This window comes from Salmo salar, chromosome 08, assembly GCF_965601325.2.
Source record: "Salmo salar chromosome 08, fSalSal1, whole genome shotgun sequence".
NCBI classification, from domain to species: Eukaryota; Metazoa; Chordata; class Actinopteri; order Salmoniformes; family Salmonidae; genus Salmo; species Salmo salar.
In genome coordinates, this window is record NC_138298.1 from 2,002,501 (window position 1) to 2,015,559 (window position 13,059).

Here is a 13,059-nt window from a genome sequence, read left to right on the forward strand (position 1 = left end):
TGTAGCAAGAGATTGTTTCTCGCTTACGGCCATACCAGCCTGGGTACGCCCGATCTCGTCTGATCTCGGAAGCTAAGCAGGGTCGGGCCTGGTTAGTACTTGGATGGGAGACCGCCTGGGAATACCAGGTGCTGTAAGCATTTTGTCCACGAGGGTGTGCCCCTGCACTATTTCATCAGCAACACTGCCTTGTAGTAAGCATTTAATGATGAATTGACTAAATGCAGCTTCCTGCCTTTTTAATAGGATCAAATTTCCTTGTGTTTTCAATTAGCATCTGCCTTGTATTTATAAGACAAACAAGAATATTGTTGCTGAATGCAGCTTTGTGCTCCTTTGCCCTGTTCAAATGATGAAAGGAAATAAAGTTTGTATTTTATCCAACTACCTGTGCTAAAAAGTGATGGGAACAGTGTTTGTAATTTCTTCTACTTTTTCAGTGACACAAAGTTCAAGCTGCTTATCTAATTGGTGAAAATGCAATGTCTGTTTATCACACTCACTTTGACTATATATGTTGTAGCAAGAGATTGTTTCTCGCTTACGGCCATACCAGCCTGGGTACGCCCGATCTCGTCTGATCTCGGAAGCTAAGCAGGGTCGGGCCTGGTTAGTACTTGGATGGGAGACCGCCTGGGAATACCAGGTGCTGTAAGCATTTTGTCCACGAGGGTGTGCTCTTGCACTATTTCATCAGCAACACTGCCTTGTATTAAGCATTTAATGATGAATTGACTAAATGTCTGTTTTATCAGACTCACTTTGACTATATATGTTGTAGCAAGAGATTGTTTCTCGCTTACGGCCATACCAGCCTGGGTACGCCCGATCTCATCTGATCTCGGAAGCTAAGCAGGGTCGGGCCTGGTTAGTACTTGGATGGGAGACCGCCTGGGAATACCAGGTGCTGTAAGCATTTTGTCCACGAGGGTGTGCCCCTGCACTATTTCATCAGCAACACTGCCTTGTAGTAAGCATTTAATGATGAATTGACTAAATGCAGCTTCCTGCCTTTTTAATAGGATCAAATTTCCTTGTGTTTTCAATTAGCATCTGCCTTGTATTTATAAGACAAACAAGAATATTGTTGCTGAATGCAGCTTGTGTGTGCTTTGTGCTCCTTTGCCCTGTTCAAATGATGAAAGGAAATAAAGTTTGTATTTTATCCAACTACCTGTGCTAAAAAGTGATGGGAACAGTGTTTGTAATTTCTTCTACTTTTTCAGTGACACAAAGTTCAAGCTGCTTATCTAATTGGTGAAAATGCAATGTCTGTTTATCACACTCACTTTGACTATATATGTTGTAGCAAGAGATTGTTTCTCGCTTACGGCCATACCAGCCTGGGTACGCCCGATCTCGTCTGATCTCGGAAGCTAAGCAGGGTCGGGCCTGGTTAGTACTTGGATTGGAGACCGCCTGGGAATACCAGGTGCTGTAAGCATTTTGTCCACGAGGGTGTGCCCCTGCACTATTTCATCAGCAACACTGCCTTGTAGTAAGCATTTAATGATGAATTGACTAAATGCAGCTTCCTGCCTTTTTAATAGGATCAAATTTCCTTGTGTTTTCAATTAGCATCTGCCTTGTATTTATAAGACAAACAAGAATATTGTTGCTGAATGCAGCTTGTGTGTGCTTTGTGCTCCTTTGCCCTGTTCAAATGATGAAAGGAAATAAAGTTTGTATTTTATCCAACTACCTGTGCTAAAAAGTGATGGGAACAGTGTTTGTAATTTCTTCTACTTTTTCAGTGACACAAAGTTCAAGCTGCTTATCTAATTGGTGAAAATGCAATGTCTGTTTATCACACTCACTTTGACTATATATGTTGTAGCAAGAGATTGTTTCTCGCTTACGGCCATACCAGCCTGGGTACGCCCGATCTCGTCTGATCTCGGAAGCTAAGCAGGGTCGGGCCTGGTTAGTACTTGGATGGGAGACCGCCTGGGAATACCAGGTGCTGTAAGCATTTTGTCCACGAGGGTGTGCTCTTGCACTATTTCATCAGCAACACTGCCTTGTATTAAGCATTTAATGATGAATTGACTAAATGTCTGTTTTATCAGACTCACTTTGACTATATATGTTGTAGCAAGAGATTGTTTCTCGCTTACGGCCATACCAGCCTGGGTACGCCCGATCTCATCTGATCTCGGAAGCTAAGCAGGGTCGGGCCTGGTTAGTACTTGGATGGGAGACCGCCTGGGAATACCAGGTGCTGTAAGCATTTTGTCCACGAGGGTGTGCCCCTGCACTATTTCATCAGCAACACTGCCTTGTAGTAAGCATTTAATGATGAATTGACTAAATGCAGCTTCCTGCCTTTTTAATAGGATCAAATTTCCTTGTGTTTTCAATTAGCATCTGCCTTGTATTTATAAGACAAACAAGAATATTGTTGCTGAATGCAGCTTGTGTGTGCTTTGTGCTCCTTTGCCCTGTTCAAATGATGAAAGGAAATAAAGTTTGTATTTTATCCAACTACCTGTGCTAAAAAGTGATGGGAACAGTGTTTGTAATTTCTTCTACTTTTTCAGTGACACAAAGTTCAAGCTGCTTATCTAATTGGTGAAAATGCAATGTCTGTTTATCACACTCACTTTGACTATATATGTTGTAGCAAGAGATTGTTTCTCGCTTACGGCCATACCAGCCTGGGTACGCCCGATCTCGTCTGATCTCGGAAGCTAAGCAGGGTCGGGCCTGGTTAGTACTTGGATGGGAGACCGCCTGGGAATACCAGGTGCTGTAAGCATTTTGTCCACGAGGGTGTGCTCTTGCACTATTTCATCAGCAACACTGCCTTGTATTAAGCATTTAATGATGAATTGACTAAATGTCTGTTTTATCAGACTCACTTTGACTATATATGTTGTAGCAAGAGATTGTTTCTCGCTTACGGCCATACCAGCCTGGGTACGCCCGATCTCATCTGATCTCGGAAGCTAAGCAGGGTCGGGCCTGGTTAGTACTTGGATGGGAGACCGCCTGGGAATACCAGGTGCTGTAAGCATTTTGTCCACGAGGGTGTGCCCCTGCACTATTTCATCAGCAACACTGCCTTGTAGTAAGCATTTAATGATGAATTGACTAAATGCAGCTTCCTGCCTTTTTAATAGGATCAAATTTCCTTGTGTTTTCAATTAGCATCTGCCTTGTATTTATAAGACAAACAAGAATATTGTTGCTGAATGCAGCTTGTGTGTGCTTTGTGCTCCTTTGCCCTGTTCAAATGATGAAAGGAAATAAAGTTTGTATTTTATCCAACTACCTGTGCTAAAAAGTGATGGGAACAGTGTTTGTAATTTCTTCTACTTTTTCAGTGACACAAAGTTCAAGCTGCTTATCTAATTGGTGAAAATGCAATGTCTGTTTATCACACTCACTTTGACTATATATGTTGTAGCAAGAGATTGTTTCTCGCTTACGGCCATACCAGCCTGGGTACGCCCGATCTCGTCTGATCTCGGAAGCTAAGCAGGGTCGGGCCTGGTTAGTACTTGGATGGGAGACCGCCTGGGAATACCAGGTGCTGTAAGCATTTTGTCCACGAGGGTGTGCCCCTGCACTATTTCATCAGCAACACTGCCTTGTAGTAAGCATTTAATGATGAATTGACTAAATGCAGCTTCCTGCCTTTTTAATAGGATCAAATTTCCTTGTGTTTTCAATTAGCATCTGCCTTGTATTTATAAGACAAACAAGAATATTGTTGCTGAATGCAGCTTGTGTGTGCTTTGTGCTCCTTTGCCCTGTTCAAATGATGAAAGGAAATAAAGTTTGTATTTTATCCAACTACCTGTGCTAAAAAGTGATGGGAACAGTGTTTGTAATTTCTTCTACTTTTTCAGTGACACAAAGTTCAAGCTGCTTATCTAATTGGTGAAAATGCAATGTCTGTTTATCACACTCACTTTGACTATATATGTTGTAGCAAGAGATTGTTTCTCGCTTACGGCCATACCAGCCTGGGTACGCCCGATCTCGTCTGATCTCGGAAGCTAAGCAGGGTCGGGCCTGGTTAGTACTTGGATGGGAGACCGCCTGGGAATACCAGGTGCTGTAAGCATTTTGTCCACGAGGGTGTGCTCTTGCACTATTTCATCAGCAACACTGCCTTGTATTAAGCATTTAATGATGAATTGACTAAATGTCTGTTTTATCAGACTCACTTTGACTATATATGTTGTAGCAAGAGATTGTTTCTCGCTTACGGCCATACCAGCCTGGGTACGCCCGATCTCATCTGATCTCGGAAGCTAAGCAGGGTCGGGCCTGGTTAGTACTTGGATGGGAGACCGCCTGGGAATACCAGGTGCTGTAAGCATTTTGTCCACGAGGGTGTGCCCCTGCACTATTTCATCAGCAACACTGCCTTGTAGTAAGCATTTAATGATGAATTGACTAAATGCAGCTTCCTGCCTTTTTAATAGGATCAAATTTCCTTGTGTTTTCAATTAGCATCTGCCTTGTATTTATAAGACAAACAAGAATATTGTTGCTGAATGCAGCTTGTGTGTGCTTTGTGCTCCTTTGCCCTGTTCAAATGATGAAAGGAAATAAAGTTTGTATTTTATCCAACTACCTGTGCTAAAAAGTGATGGGAACAGTGTTTGTAATTTCTTCTACTTTTTCAGTGACACAAAGTTCAAGCTGCTTATCTAATTGGTGAAAATGCAATGTCTGTTTATCACACTCACTTTGACTATATATGTTGTAGCAAGAGATTGTTTCTCGCTTACGGCCATACCAGCCTGGGTACGCCCGATCTCGTCTGATCTCGGAAGCTAAGCAGGGTCGGGCCTGGTTAGTACTTGGATGGGAGACCGCCTGGGAATACCAGGTGCTGTAAGCATTTTGTCCACGAGGGTGTGCTCTTGCACTATTTCATCAGCAACACTGCCTTGTATTAAGCATTTAATGATGAATTGACTAAATGTCTGTTTTATCAGACTCACTTTGACTATATATGTTGTAGCAAGAGATTGTTTCTCGCTTACGGCCATACCAGCCTGGGTACGCCCGATCTCATCTGATCTCGGAAGCTAAGCAGGGTCGGGCCTGGTTAGTACTTGGATGGGAGACCGCCTGGGAATACCAGGTGCTGTAAGCATTTTGTCCACGAGGGTGTGCCCCTGCACTATTTCATCAGCAACACTGCCTTGTAGTAAGCATTTAATGATGAATTGACTAAATGCAGCTTCCTGCCTTTTTAATAGGATCAAATTTCCTTGTGTTTTCAATTAGCATCTGCCTTGTATTTATAAGACAAACAAGAATATTGTTGTTGAATGCAGCTTGTGTGTGCTTTGTGCTCCTTTGCCCTGTTCAAATGATGAAAGGAAATAAAGTTTGTATTTTATCCAACTACCTGTGCTAAAAAGTGATGGGAACAGTGTTTGTAATTTCTTCTACTTTTTCAGTGACACAAAGTTCAAGCTGCTTATCTAATTGGTGAAAATGCAATGTCTGTTTATCACACTCACTTTGACTATATATGTTGTAGCAAGAGATTGTTTCTCGCTTACGGCCATACCAGCCTGGGTACGCCCGATCTCGTCTGATCTCGGAAGCTAAGCAGGGTCGGGCCTGGTTAGTACTTGGATGGGAGACCGCCTGGGAATACCAGGTGCTGTAAGCATTTTGTCCACGAGGGTGTGCCCCTGCACTATTTCATCAGCAACACTGCCTTGTAGTAAGCATTTAATGATGAATTGACTAAATGCAGCTTCCTGCCTTTTTAATAGGATCAAATTTCCTTGTGTTTTCAATTAGCATCTGCCTTGTATTTATAAGACAAACAAGAATATTGTTGCTGAATGCAGCTTGTGTGTGCTTTGTGCTCCTTTGCCCTGTTCAAATGATGAAAGGAAATAAAGTTTGTATTTTATCCAACTACCTGTGCTAAAAAGTGATGGGAACAGTGTTTGTAATTTCTTCTACTTTTTCAGTGACACAAAGTTCAAGCTGCTTATCTAATTGGTGAAAATGCAATGTCTGTTTATCACACTCACTTTGACTATATATGTTGTAGCAAGAGATTTTTTCTCGCTTACGGCCATACCAGCCTGGGTACGCCCGATCTCGTCTGATCTCGGAAGCTAAGCAGGGTCGGGCCTGGTTAGTACTTGGATGGGAGACCGCCTGGGAATACCAGGTGCTGTAAGCATTTTGTCCACGAGGGTGTGCTCTTGCACTATTTCATCAGCAACACTGCCTTGTATTAAGCATTTAATGATGAATTGACTAAATGTCTGTTTTATCAGACTCACTTTGACTATATATGTTGTAGCAAGAGATTGTTTCTCGCTTACGGCCATACCAGCCTGGGTACGCCCGATCTCGTCTGATCTCGGAAGCTAAGCAGGGTCGGGCCTGGTTAGTACTTGGATGGGAGACCGCCTGGGAATACCAGGTGCTGTAAGCATTTTGTCCACGAGGGTGTGCCCCTGCACTATTTCATCAGCAACACTGCCTTGTAGTAAGCATTTAATGATGAATTGACTAAATGCAGCTTCCTGCCTTTTTAATAGGATCAAATTTCCTTGTGTTTTCAATTAGCATCTGCCTTGTATTTATAAGACAAACAAGAATATTGTTGCTGAATGCAGCTTGTGTGTGCTTTGTGCTCCTTTGCCCTGTTCAAATGATGAAAGGAAATAAAGTTTGTATTTTATCCAACTACCTGTGCTAAAAAGTGATGGGAACAGTGTTTGTAATTTCTTCTACTTTTTCAGTGACACAAAGTTCAAGCTGCTTATCTAATTGGTGAAAATGCAATGTCTGTTTATCACACTCACTTTGACTATATATGTTGTAGCAAGAGATTGTTTCTCGCTTACGGCCATACCAGCCTGGGTACTCCCGATCTCGTCTGATCTCGGAAGCTAAGCAGGGTCGGGCCTGGTTAGTACTTGGATGGGAGACCGCCTGGGAATACCAGGTGCTGTAAGCATTTTGTCCACGAGGGTGTGCCCCTGCACTATTTCATCAGCAACACTGCCTTGTAGTAAGCATTTAATGATGAATTGACTAAATGCAGCTTCCTGCCTTTTTAATAGGATCAAATTTCCTTGTGTTTTCAATTAGCATCTGCCTTGTATTTATAAGACAAACAAGAATATTGTTGCTGAATGCAGCTTGTGTGTGCTTTGTGCTCCTTTGCCCTGTTCAAATGATGAAAGGAAATAAAGTTTGTATTTTATCCAACTACCTGTGCTAAAAAGTGATGGGAACAGTGTTTGTAATTTCTTCTACTTTTTCAGTGACACAAAGTTCAAGCTGCTTATCTAATTGGTGAAAATGCAATGTCTGTTTATCACACTCACTTTGACTATATATGTTGTAGCAAGAGATTGTTTCTCGCTTACGGCCATACCAGCCTGGGTACTCCCGATCTCGTCTGATCTCGGAAGCTAAGCAGGGTCGGGCCTGGTTAGTACTTGGATGGGAGACCGCCTGGGAATACCAGGTGCTGTAAGCATTTTGTCCACGAGGGTGTGCCCCTGCACTATTTCATCAGCAACACTGCCTTGTAGTAAGCATTTAATGATGAATTGACTAAATGCAGCTTCCTGCCTTTTTAATAGGATCAAATTTCCTTGTGTTTTCAATTAGCATCTGCCTTGTATTTATAAGACAAACAAGAATATTGTTGCTGAATGCAGCTTGTGTGTGCTTTGTGCTCCTTTGCCCTGTTCAAATGATGAAAGGAAATAAAGTTTGTATTTTATCCAACTACCTGTGCTAAAAAGTGATGGGAACAGTGTTTGTAATTTCTTCTACTTTTTCAGTGACACAAAGTTCAAGCTGCTTATCTAATTGGTGAAAATGCAATGTCTGTTTATCACACTCACTTTGACTATATATGTTGTAGCAAGAGATTGTTTCTCGCTTACGGCCATACCAGCCTGGGTACGCCCGATCACGTCTGATCTCGGAAGCTAAGCAGGGTCGGGCCTGGTTAGTACTTGGATGGGAGACCGCCTGGGAATACCAGGTGCTGTAAGCATTTTGTCCACGAGGGTGTGCTCTTGCACTATTTCATCAGCAACACTGCCTTGTATTAAGCATTTAATGATGAATTGACTAAATGTCTGTTTTATCAGACTCACTTTGACTATATATGTTGTAGCAAGAGATTGTTTCTCGCTTACGGCCATACCAGCCTGGGTACTCCCGATCTCGTCTGATCTCGGAAGCTAAGCAGGGTCGGGCCTGGTTAGTACTTGGATGGGAGACCGCCTGGGAATACCAGGTGCTGTAAGCATTTTGTCCACGAGGGTGTGCCCCTGCACTATTTCATCAGCAACACTGCCTTGTAGTAAGCATTTAATGATGAATTGACTAAATGCAGCTTCCTGCCTTTTTAATAGGATCAAATTTCCTTGTGTTTTCAATTAGCATCTGCCTTGTATTTATAAGACAAACAAGAATATTGTTGCTGAATGCAGCTTGTGTGTGCTTTGTGCTCCTTTGCCCTGTTCAAATGATGAAAGGAAATAAAGTTTGTATTTTATCCAACTACCTGTGCTAAAAAGTGATGGGAACAGTGTTTGTAATTTCTTCTACTTTTTCAGTGACACAAAGTTCAAGCTGCTTATCTAATTGGTGAAAATGCAATGTCTGTTTATCACACTCACTTTGACTATATATGTTGTAGCAAGAGATTGTTTCTCGCTTACGGCCATACCAGCCTGGGTACGCCCGATCACGTCTGATCTCGGAAGCTAAGCAGGGTCGGGCCTGGTTAGTACTTGGATGGGAGACCGCCTGGGAATACCAGGTGCTGTAAGCATTTTGTCCACGAGGGTGTGCTCTTGCACTATTTCATCAGCAACACTGCCTTGTATTAAGCATTTAATGATGAATTGACTAAATGTCTGTTTTATCAGACTCACTTTGACTATATATGTTGTAGCAAGAGATTGTTTCTCGCTTACGGCCATACCAGCCTGGGTACGCCCGATCTCATCTGATCTCGGAAGCTAAGCAGGGTCGGGCCTGGTTAGTACTTGGATGGGAGACCGCCTGGGAATACCAGGTGCTGTAAGCATTTTGTCCACGAGGGTGTGCCCCTGCACTATTTCATCAGCAACACTGCCTTGTAGTAAGCATTTAATGATGAATTGACTAAATGCAGCTTCCTGCCTTTTTAATAGGATCAAATTTCCTTGTGTTTTCAATTAGCATCTGCCTTGTATTTATAAGACAAACAAGAATATTGTTGCTGAATGCAGCTTGTGTGTGCTTTGTGCTCCTTTGCCCTGTTCAAATGATGAAAGGAAATAAAGTTTGTATTTTATCCAACTACCTGTGCTAAAAAGTGATGGGAACAGTGTTTGTAATTTCTTCTACTTTTTCAGTGACACAAAGTTCAAGCTGCTTATCTAATTGGTGAAAATGCAATGTGTGTTTATCACACTCACTTTGACTATATATGTTGTAGCAAGAGATTGTTTCTTGCTTACGGCCATACCAGCCTGGGTACGCCCGATCTCGTCTGATCTCGGAAGCTAAGCGGGGTCGGGCCTGGTTAGTACTTGGATGGGAGACCGCCTGGGAATACCAGGTGCTGTAAGCATTTTGTCCACGAGGGTGTGCCCCTGCACTATTTCATCAGCAACACTGCCTTGTAGTAAGCATTTAATGATGAATTGACTAAATGCAGCTTCCTGCCTTTTTAATAGGATCAAATTTCCTTGTGTTTTCAATTAGCATCTGCCTTGTATTTATAAGACAAACAAGAATATTGTTGCTGAATGCAGCTTGTGTGTGCTTTGTGCTCCTTTGCCCTGTTCAAATGATGAAAGGAAATAAAGTTTGTATTTTATCCAACTACCTGTGCTAAAAAGTGATGGGAACAGTGTTTGTAATTTCTTCTACTTTTTCAGTGACACAAAGTTCAAGCTGCTTATCTAATTGGTGAAAATGCAATGTCTGTTTATCACACTCACTTTGACTATATATGTTGTAGCAAGAGATTTTTTCTCGCTTACGGCCATACCAGCCTGGGTACGCCCGATCTCGTCTGATCTCGGAAGCTAAGCAGGGTCGGGCCTGGTTAGTACTTGGATGGGAGACCGCCTGGGAATACCAGGTGCTGTAAGCATTTTGTCCACGAGGGTGTGCTCTTGCACTATTTCATCAGCAACACTGCCTTGTATTAAGCATTTAATGATGAATTGACTAAATGTCTGTTTTATCAGACTCACTTTGACTATATATGTTGTAGCAAGAGATTGTTTCTCGCTTACGGCCATACCAGCCTGGGTACGCCCGATCTCGTCTGATCTCGGAAGCTAAGCAGGGTCGGGCCTGGTTAGTACTTGGATGGGAGACCGCCTGGGAATACCAGGTGCTGTAAGCATTTTGTCCACGAGGGTGTGCCCCTGCACTATTTCATCAGCAACACTGCCTTGTAGTAAGCATTTAATGATGAATTGACTAAATGCAGCTTCCTGCCTTTTTAATAGGATCAAATTTCCTTGTGTTTTCAATTAGCATCTGCCTTGTATTTATAAGACAAACAAGAATATTGTTGCTGAATGCAGCTTGTGTGTGCTTTGTGCTCCTTTGCCCTGTTCAAATGATGAAAGGAAATAAAGTTTGTATTTTATCCAACTACCTGTGCTAAAAAGTGATGGGAACAGTGTTTGTAATTTCTTCTACTTTTTCAGTGACACAAAGTTCAAGCTGCTTATCTAATTGGTGAAAATGCAATGTCTGTTTATCACACTCACTTTGACTATATATGTTGTAGCAAGAGATTGTTTCTCGCTTACGGCCATACCAGCCTGGGTACTCCCGATCTCGTCTGATCTCGGAAGCTAAGCAGGGTCGGGCCTGGTTAGTACTTGGATGGGAGACCGCCTGGGAATACCAGGTGCTGTAAGCATTTTGTCCACGAGGGTGTGCCCCTGCACTATTTCATCAGCAACACTGCCTTGTAGTAAGCATTTAATGATGAATTGACTAAATGCAGCTTCCTGCCTTTTTAATAGGATCAAATTTCCTTGTGTTTTCAATTAGCATCTGCCTTGTATTTATAAGACAAACAAGAATATTGTTGCTGAATGCAGCTTGTGTGTGCTTTGTGCTCCTTTGCCCTGTTCAAATGATGAAAGGAAATAAAGTTTGTATTTTATCCAACTACCTGTGCTAAAAAGTGATGGGAACAGTGTTTGTAATTTCTTCTACTTTTTCAGTGACACAAAGTTCAAGCTGCTTATCTAATTGGTGAAAATGCAATGTCTGTTTATCACACTCACTTTGACTATATATGTTGTAGCAAGAGATTGTTTCTCGCTTACGGCCATACCAGCCTGGGTACTCCCGATCTCGTCTGATCTCGGAAGCTAAGCAGGGTCGGGCCTGGTTAGTACTTGGATGGGAGACCGCCTGGGAATACCAGGTGCTGTAAGCATTTTGTCCACGAGGGTGTGCCCCTGCACTATTTCATCAGCAACACTGCCTTGTAGTAAGCATTTAATGATGAATTGACTAAATGCAGCTTCCTGCCTTTTTAATAGGATCAAATTTCCTTGTGTTTTCAATTAGCATCTGCCTTGTATTTATAAGACAAACAAGAATATTGTTGCTGAATGCAGCTTGTGTGTGCTTTGTGCTCCTTTGCCCTGTTCAAATGATGAAAGGAAATAAAGTTTGTATTTTATCCAACTACCTGTGCTAAAAAGTGATGGGAACAGTGTTTGTAATTTCTTCTACTTTTTCAGTGACACAAAGTTCAAGCTGCTTATCTAATTGGTGAAAATGCAATGTCTGTTTATCACACTCACTTTGACTATATATGTTGTAGCAAGAGATTGTTTCTCGCTTACGGCCATACCAGCCTGGGTACTCCCGATCTCGTCTGATCTCGGAAGCTAAGCAGGGTCTGGCCTGGTTAGTACTTGGATGGGAGACCGCCTGGGAATACCAGGTGCTGTAAGCATTTTGTCCACGAGGGTGTGCCCCTGCACTATTTCATCAGCAACACTGCCTTGTAGTAAGCATTTAATGATGAATTGACTAAATGCAGCTTCCTGCCTTTTTAATAGGATCAAATTTCCTTGTGTTTTCAATTAGCATCTGCCTTGTATTTATAAGACAAACAAGAATATTGTTGCTGAATGCAGCTTGTGTGTGCTTTGTGCTCCTTTGCCCTGTTCAAATGATGAAAGGAAATAAAGTTTGTATTTTATCCAACTACCTGTGCTAAAAAGTGATGGGAACAGTGTTTGTAATTTCTTCTACTTTTTCAGTGACACAAAGTTCAAGCTGCTTATCTAATTGGTGAAAATGCAATGTCTGTTTATCACACTCACTTTGACTATATATGTTGTAGCAAGAGATTGTTTCTCGCTTACGGCCATACCAGCCTGGGTACGCCCGATCACGTCTGATCTCGGAAGCTAAGCAGGGTCGGGCCTGGTTAGTACTTGGATGGGAGACCGCCTGGGAATACCAGGTGCTGTAAGCATTTTGTCCACGAGGGTGTGCTCTTGCACTATTTCATCAGCAACACTGCCTTGTATTAAGCATTTAATGATGAATTGACTAAATGTCTGTTTTATCAGACTCACTTTGACTATATATGTTGTAGCAAGAGATTGTTTCTCGCTTACGGCCATACCAGCCTGGGTACGCCCGATCTCATCTGATCTCGGAAGCTAAGCAGGGTCGGGCCTGGTTAGTACTTGGATGGGAGACCGCCTGGGAATACCAGGTGCTGTAAGCATTTTGTCCACGAGGGTGTGCCCCTGCACTATTTCATCAGCAACACTGCCTTGTAGTAAGCATTTAATGATGAATTGACTAAATGCAGCTTCCTGCCTTTTTAATAGGATCAAATTTCCTTGTGTTTTCAATTAGCATCTGCCTTGTATTTATAAGACAAACAAGAATATTGTTGCTGAATGCAGCTTGTGTGTGCTTTGTGCTCCTTTGCCCTGTTCAAATGATGAAAGGAAATAAAGTTTGTATTTTATCCAACTACCTGTGCTAAAAAGTGATGGGAACAGTGTTTGTAATTTCTTCTACTTTTTCAGTGACACA

General features: G+C 42.2%; 30 non-coding genes across 30 annotated transcripts; all 30 read left to right on the forward strand.

The window, feature by feature from the left end:
* Positions 1 to 21: 21 nt before the first annotated feature.
* Positions 22 to 140, forward strand: LOC145854771 (5S ribosomal RNA). The gene has a single exon (XR_014375655.1). It is a non-coding gene; the product is annotated as a 5S ribosomal RNA (ribosomal RNA).
* Positions 141 to 539: 399 nt separating this feature from the next.
* LOC145854772 (5S ribosomal RNA) lies at positions 540 to 658 on the forward strand. The gene has a single exon (XR_014375656.1). It is a non-coding gene; the product is annotated as a 5S ribosomal RNA (ribosomal RNA).
* Positions 659 to 797: 139 nt separating this feature from the next.
* Positions 798 to 916, forward strand: LOC145855787 (5S ribosomal RNA). Its single transcript, XR_014376675.1, has one exon. It is a non-coding gene; the product is annotated as a 5S ribosomal RNA (ribosomal RNA).
* A 409-nt stretch (positions 917 to 1,325) lies between these two features.
* On the forward strand, positions 1,326 to 1,444 carry LOC145886703 (5S ribosomal RNA). Its single transcript, XR_014398288.1, has one exon. It is a non-coding gene; the product is annotated as a 5S ribosomal RNA (ribosomal RNA).
* A 409-nt stretch (positions 1,445 to 1,853) lies between these two features.
* LOC145854773 (5S ribosomal RNA) lies at positions 1,854 to 1,972 on the forward strand. The gene has a single exon (XR_014375657.1). It is a non-coding gene; the product is annotated as a 5S ribosomal RNA (ribosomal RNA).
* A 139-nt stretch (positions 1,973 to 2,111) lies between these two features.
* Positions 2,112 to 2,230, forward strand: LOC145855798 (5S ribosomal RNA). The gene has a single exon (XR_014376686.1). It is a non-coding gene; the product is annotated as a 5S ribosomal RNA (ribosomal RNA).
* A 409-nt stretch (positions 2,231 to 2,639) lies between these two features.
* On the forward strand, positions 2,640 to 2,758 carry LOC145854774 (5S ribosomal RNA). Its single transcript, XR_014375658.1, has one exon. It is a non-coding gene; the product is annotated as a 5S ribosomal RNA (ribosomal RNA).
* A 139-nt stretch (positions 2,759 to 2,897) lies between these two features.
* LOC145855809 (5S ribosomal RNA) lies at positions 2,898 to 3,016 on the forward strand. The gene has a single exon (XR_014376697.1). It is a non-coding gene; the product is annotated as a 5S ribosomal RNA (ribosomal RNA).
* A 409-nt stretch (positions 3,017 to 3,425) lies between these two features.
* On the forward strand, positions 3,426 to 3,544 carry LOC145854775 (5S ribosomal RNA). Its single transcript, XR_014375659.1, has one exon. It is a non-coding gene; the product is annotated as a 5S ribosomal RNA (ribosomal RNA).
* A 409-nt stretch (positions 3,545 to 3,953) lies between these two features.
* On the forward strand, positions 3,954 to 4,072 carry LOC145854776 (5S ribosomal RNA). The gene has a single exon (XR_014375660.1). It is a non-coding gene; the product is annotated as a 5S ribosomal RNA (ribosomal RNA).
* Positions 4,073 to 4,211: 139 nt separating this feature from the next.
* Positions 4,212 to 4,330, forward strand: LOC145855820 (5S ribosomal RNA). Its single transcript, XR_014376708.1, has one exon. It is a non-coding gene; the product is annotated as a 5S ribosomal RNA (ribosomal RNA).
* A 409-nt stretch (positions 4,331 to 4,739) lies between these two features.
* LOC145854777 (5S ribosomal RNA) lies at positions 4,740 to 4,858 on the forward strand. The gene has a single exon (XR_014375661.1). It is a non-coding gene; the product is annotated as a 5S ribosomal RNA (ribosomal RNA).
* Positions 4,859 to 4,997: 139 nt separating this feature from the next.
* Positions 4,998 to 5,116, forward strand: LOC145855831 (5S ribosomal RNA). The gene has a single exon (XR_014376719.1). It is a non-coding gene; the product is annotated as a 5S ribosomal RNA (ribosomal RNA).
* A 409-nt stretch (positions 5,117 to 5,525) lies between these two features.
* On the forward strand, positions 5,526 to 5,644 carry LOC145854778 (5S ribosomal RNA). The gene has a single exon (XR_014375662.1). It is a non-coding gene; the product is annotated as a 5S ribosomal RNA (ribosomal RNA).
* A 409-nt stretch (positions 5,645 to 6,053) lies between these two features.
* On the forward strand, positions 6,054 to 6,172 carry LOC145854779 (5S ribosomal RNA). Its single transcript, XR_014375663.1, has one exon. It is a non-coding gene; the product is annotated as a 5S ribosomal RNA (ribosomal RNA).
* Positions 6,173 to 6,311: 139 nt separating this feature from the next.
* Positions 6,312 to 6,430, forward strand: LOC145854781 (5S ribosomal RNA). Its single transcript, XR_014375665.1, has one exon. It is a non-coding gene; the product is annotated as a 5S ribosomal RNA (ribosomal RNA).
* A 409-nt stretch (positions 6,431 to 6,839) lies between these two features.
* Positions 6,840 to 6,958, forward strand: LOC145857562 (5S ribosomal RNA). The gene has a single exon (XR_014378461.1). It is a non-coding gene; the product is annotated as a 5S ribosomal RNA (ribosomal RNA).
* Positions 6,959 to 7,367: 409 nt separating this feature from the next.
* On the forward strand, positions 7,368 to 7,486 carry LOC145857563 (5S ribosomal RNA). Its single transcript, XR_014378462.1, has one exon. It is a non-coding gene; the product is annotated as a 5S ribosomal RNA (ribosomal RNA).
* A 409-nt stretch (positions 7,487 to 7,895) lies between these two features.
* LOC145881746 (5S ribosomal RNA) lies at positions 7,896 to 8,014 on the forward strand. Its single transcript, XR_014393316.1, has one exon. It is a non-coding gene; the product is annotated as a 5S ribosomal RNA (ribosomal RNA).
* A 139-nt stretch (positions 8,015 to 8,153) lies between these two features.
* On the forward strand, positions 8,154 to 8,272 carry LOC145857564 (5S ribosomal RNA). Its single transcript, XR_014378463.1, has one exon. It is a non-coding gene; the product is annotated as a 5S ribosomal RNA (ribosomal RNA).
* Positions 8,273 to 8,681: 409 nt separating this feature from the next.
* Positions 8,682 to 8,800, forward strand: LOC145881748 (5S ribosomal RNA). Its single transcript, XR_014393318.1, has one exon. It is a non-coding gene; the product is annotated as a 5S ribosomal RNA (ribosomal RNA).
* A 139-nt stretch (positions 8,801 to 8,939) lies between these two features.
* LOC145855843 (5S ribosomal RNA) lies at positions 8,940 to 9,058 on the forward strand. The gene has a single exon (XR_014376731.1). It is a non-coding gene; the product is annotated as a 5S ribosomal RNA (ribosomal RNA).
* Positions 9,059 to 9,467: 409 nt separating this feature from the next.
* Positions 9,468 to 9,586, forward strand: LOC145881888 (5S ribosomal RNA). Its single transcript, XR_014393456.1, has one exon. It is a non-coding gene; the product is annotated as a 5S ribosomal RNA (ribosomal RNA).
* A 409-nt stretch (positions 9,587 to 9,995) lies between these two features.
* On the forward strand, positions 9,996 to 10,114 carry LOC145854782 (5S ribosomal RNA). The gene has a single exon (XR_014375666.1). It is a non-coding gene; the product is annotated as a 5S ribosomal RNA (ribosomal RNA).
* Positions 10,115 to 10,253: 139 nt separating this feature from the next.
* On the forward strand, positions 10,254 to 10,372 carry LOC145854783 (5S ribosomal RNA). The gene has a single exon (XR_014375667.1). It is a non-coding gene; the product is annotated as a 5S ribosomal RNA (ribosomal RNA).
* Positions 10,373 to 10,781: 409 nt separating this feature from the next.
* On the forward strand, positions 10,782 to 10,900 carry LOC145857565 (5S ribosomal RNA). The gene has a single exon (XR_014378464.1). It is a non-coding gene; the product is annotated as a 5S ribosomal RNA (ribosomal RNA).
* A 409-nt stretch (positions 10,901 to 11,309) lies between these two features.
* LOC145857567 (5S ribosomal RNA) lies at positions 11,310 to 11,428 on the forward strand. Its single transcript, XR_014378466.1, has one exon. It is a non-coding gene; the product is annotated as a 5S ribosomal RNA (ribosomal RNA).
* A 409-nt stretch (positions 11,429 to 11,837) lies between these two features.
* On the forward strand, positions 11,838 to 11,956 carry LOC145886259 (5S ribosomal RNA). Its single transcript, XR_014397843.1, has one exon. It is a non-coding gene; the product is annotated as a 5S ribosomal RNA (ribosomal RNA).
* Positions 11,957 to 12,365: 409 nt separating this feature from the next.
* Positions 12,366 to 12,484, forward strand: LOC145881749 (5S ribosomal RNA). The gene has a single exon (XR_014393319.1). It is a non-coding gene; the product is annotated as a 5S ribosomal RNA (ribosomal RNA).
* A 139-nt stretch (positions 12,485 to 12,623) lies between these two features.
* Positions 12,624 to 12,742, forward strand: LOC145855854 (5S ribosomal RNA). Its single transcript, XR_014376742.1, has one exon. It is a non-coding gene; the product is annotated as a 5S ribosomal RNA (ribosomal RNA).
* Positions 12,743 to 13,059: the final 317 nt, after the last annotated feature.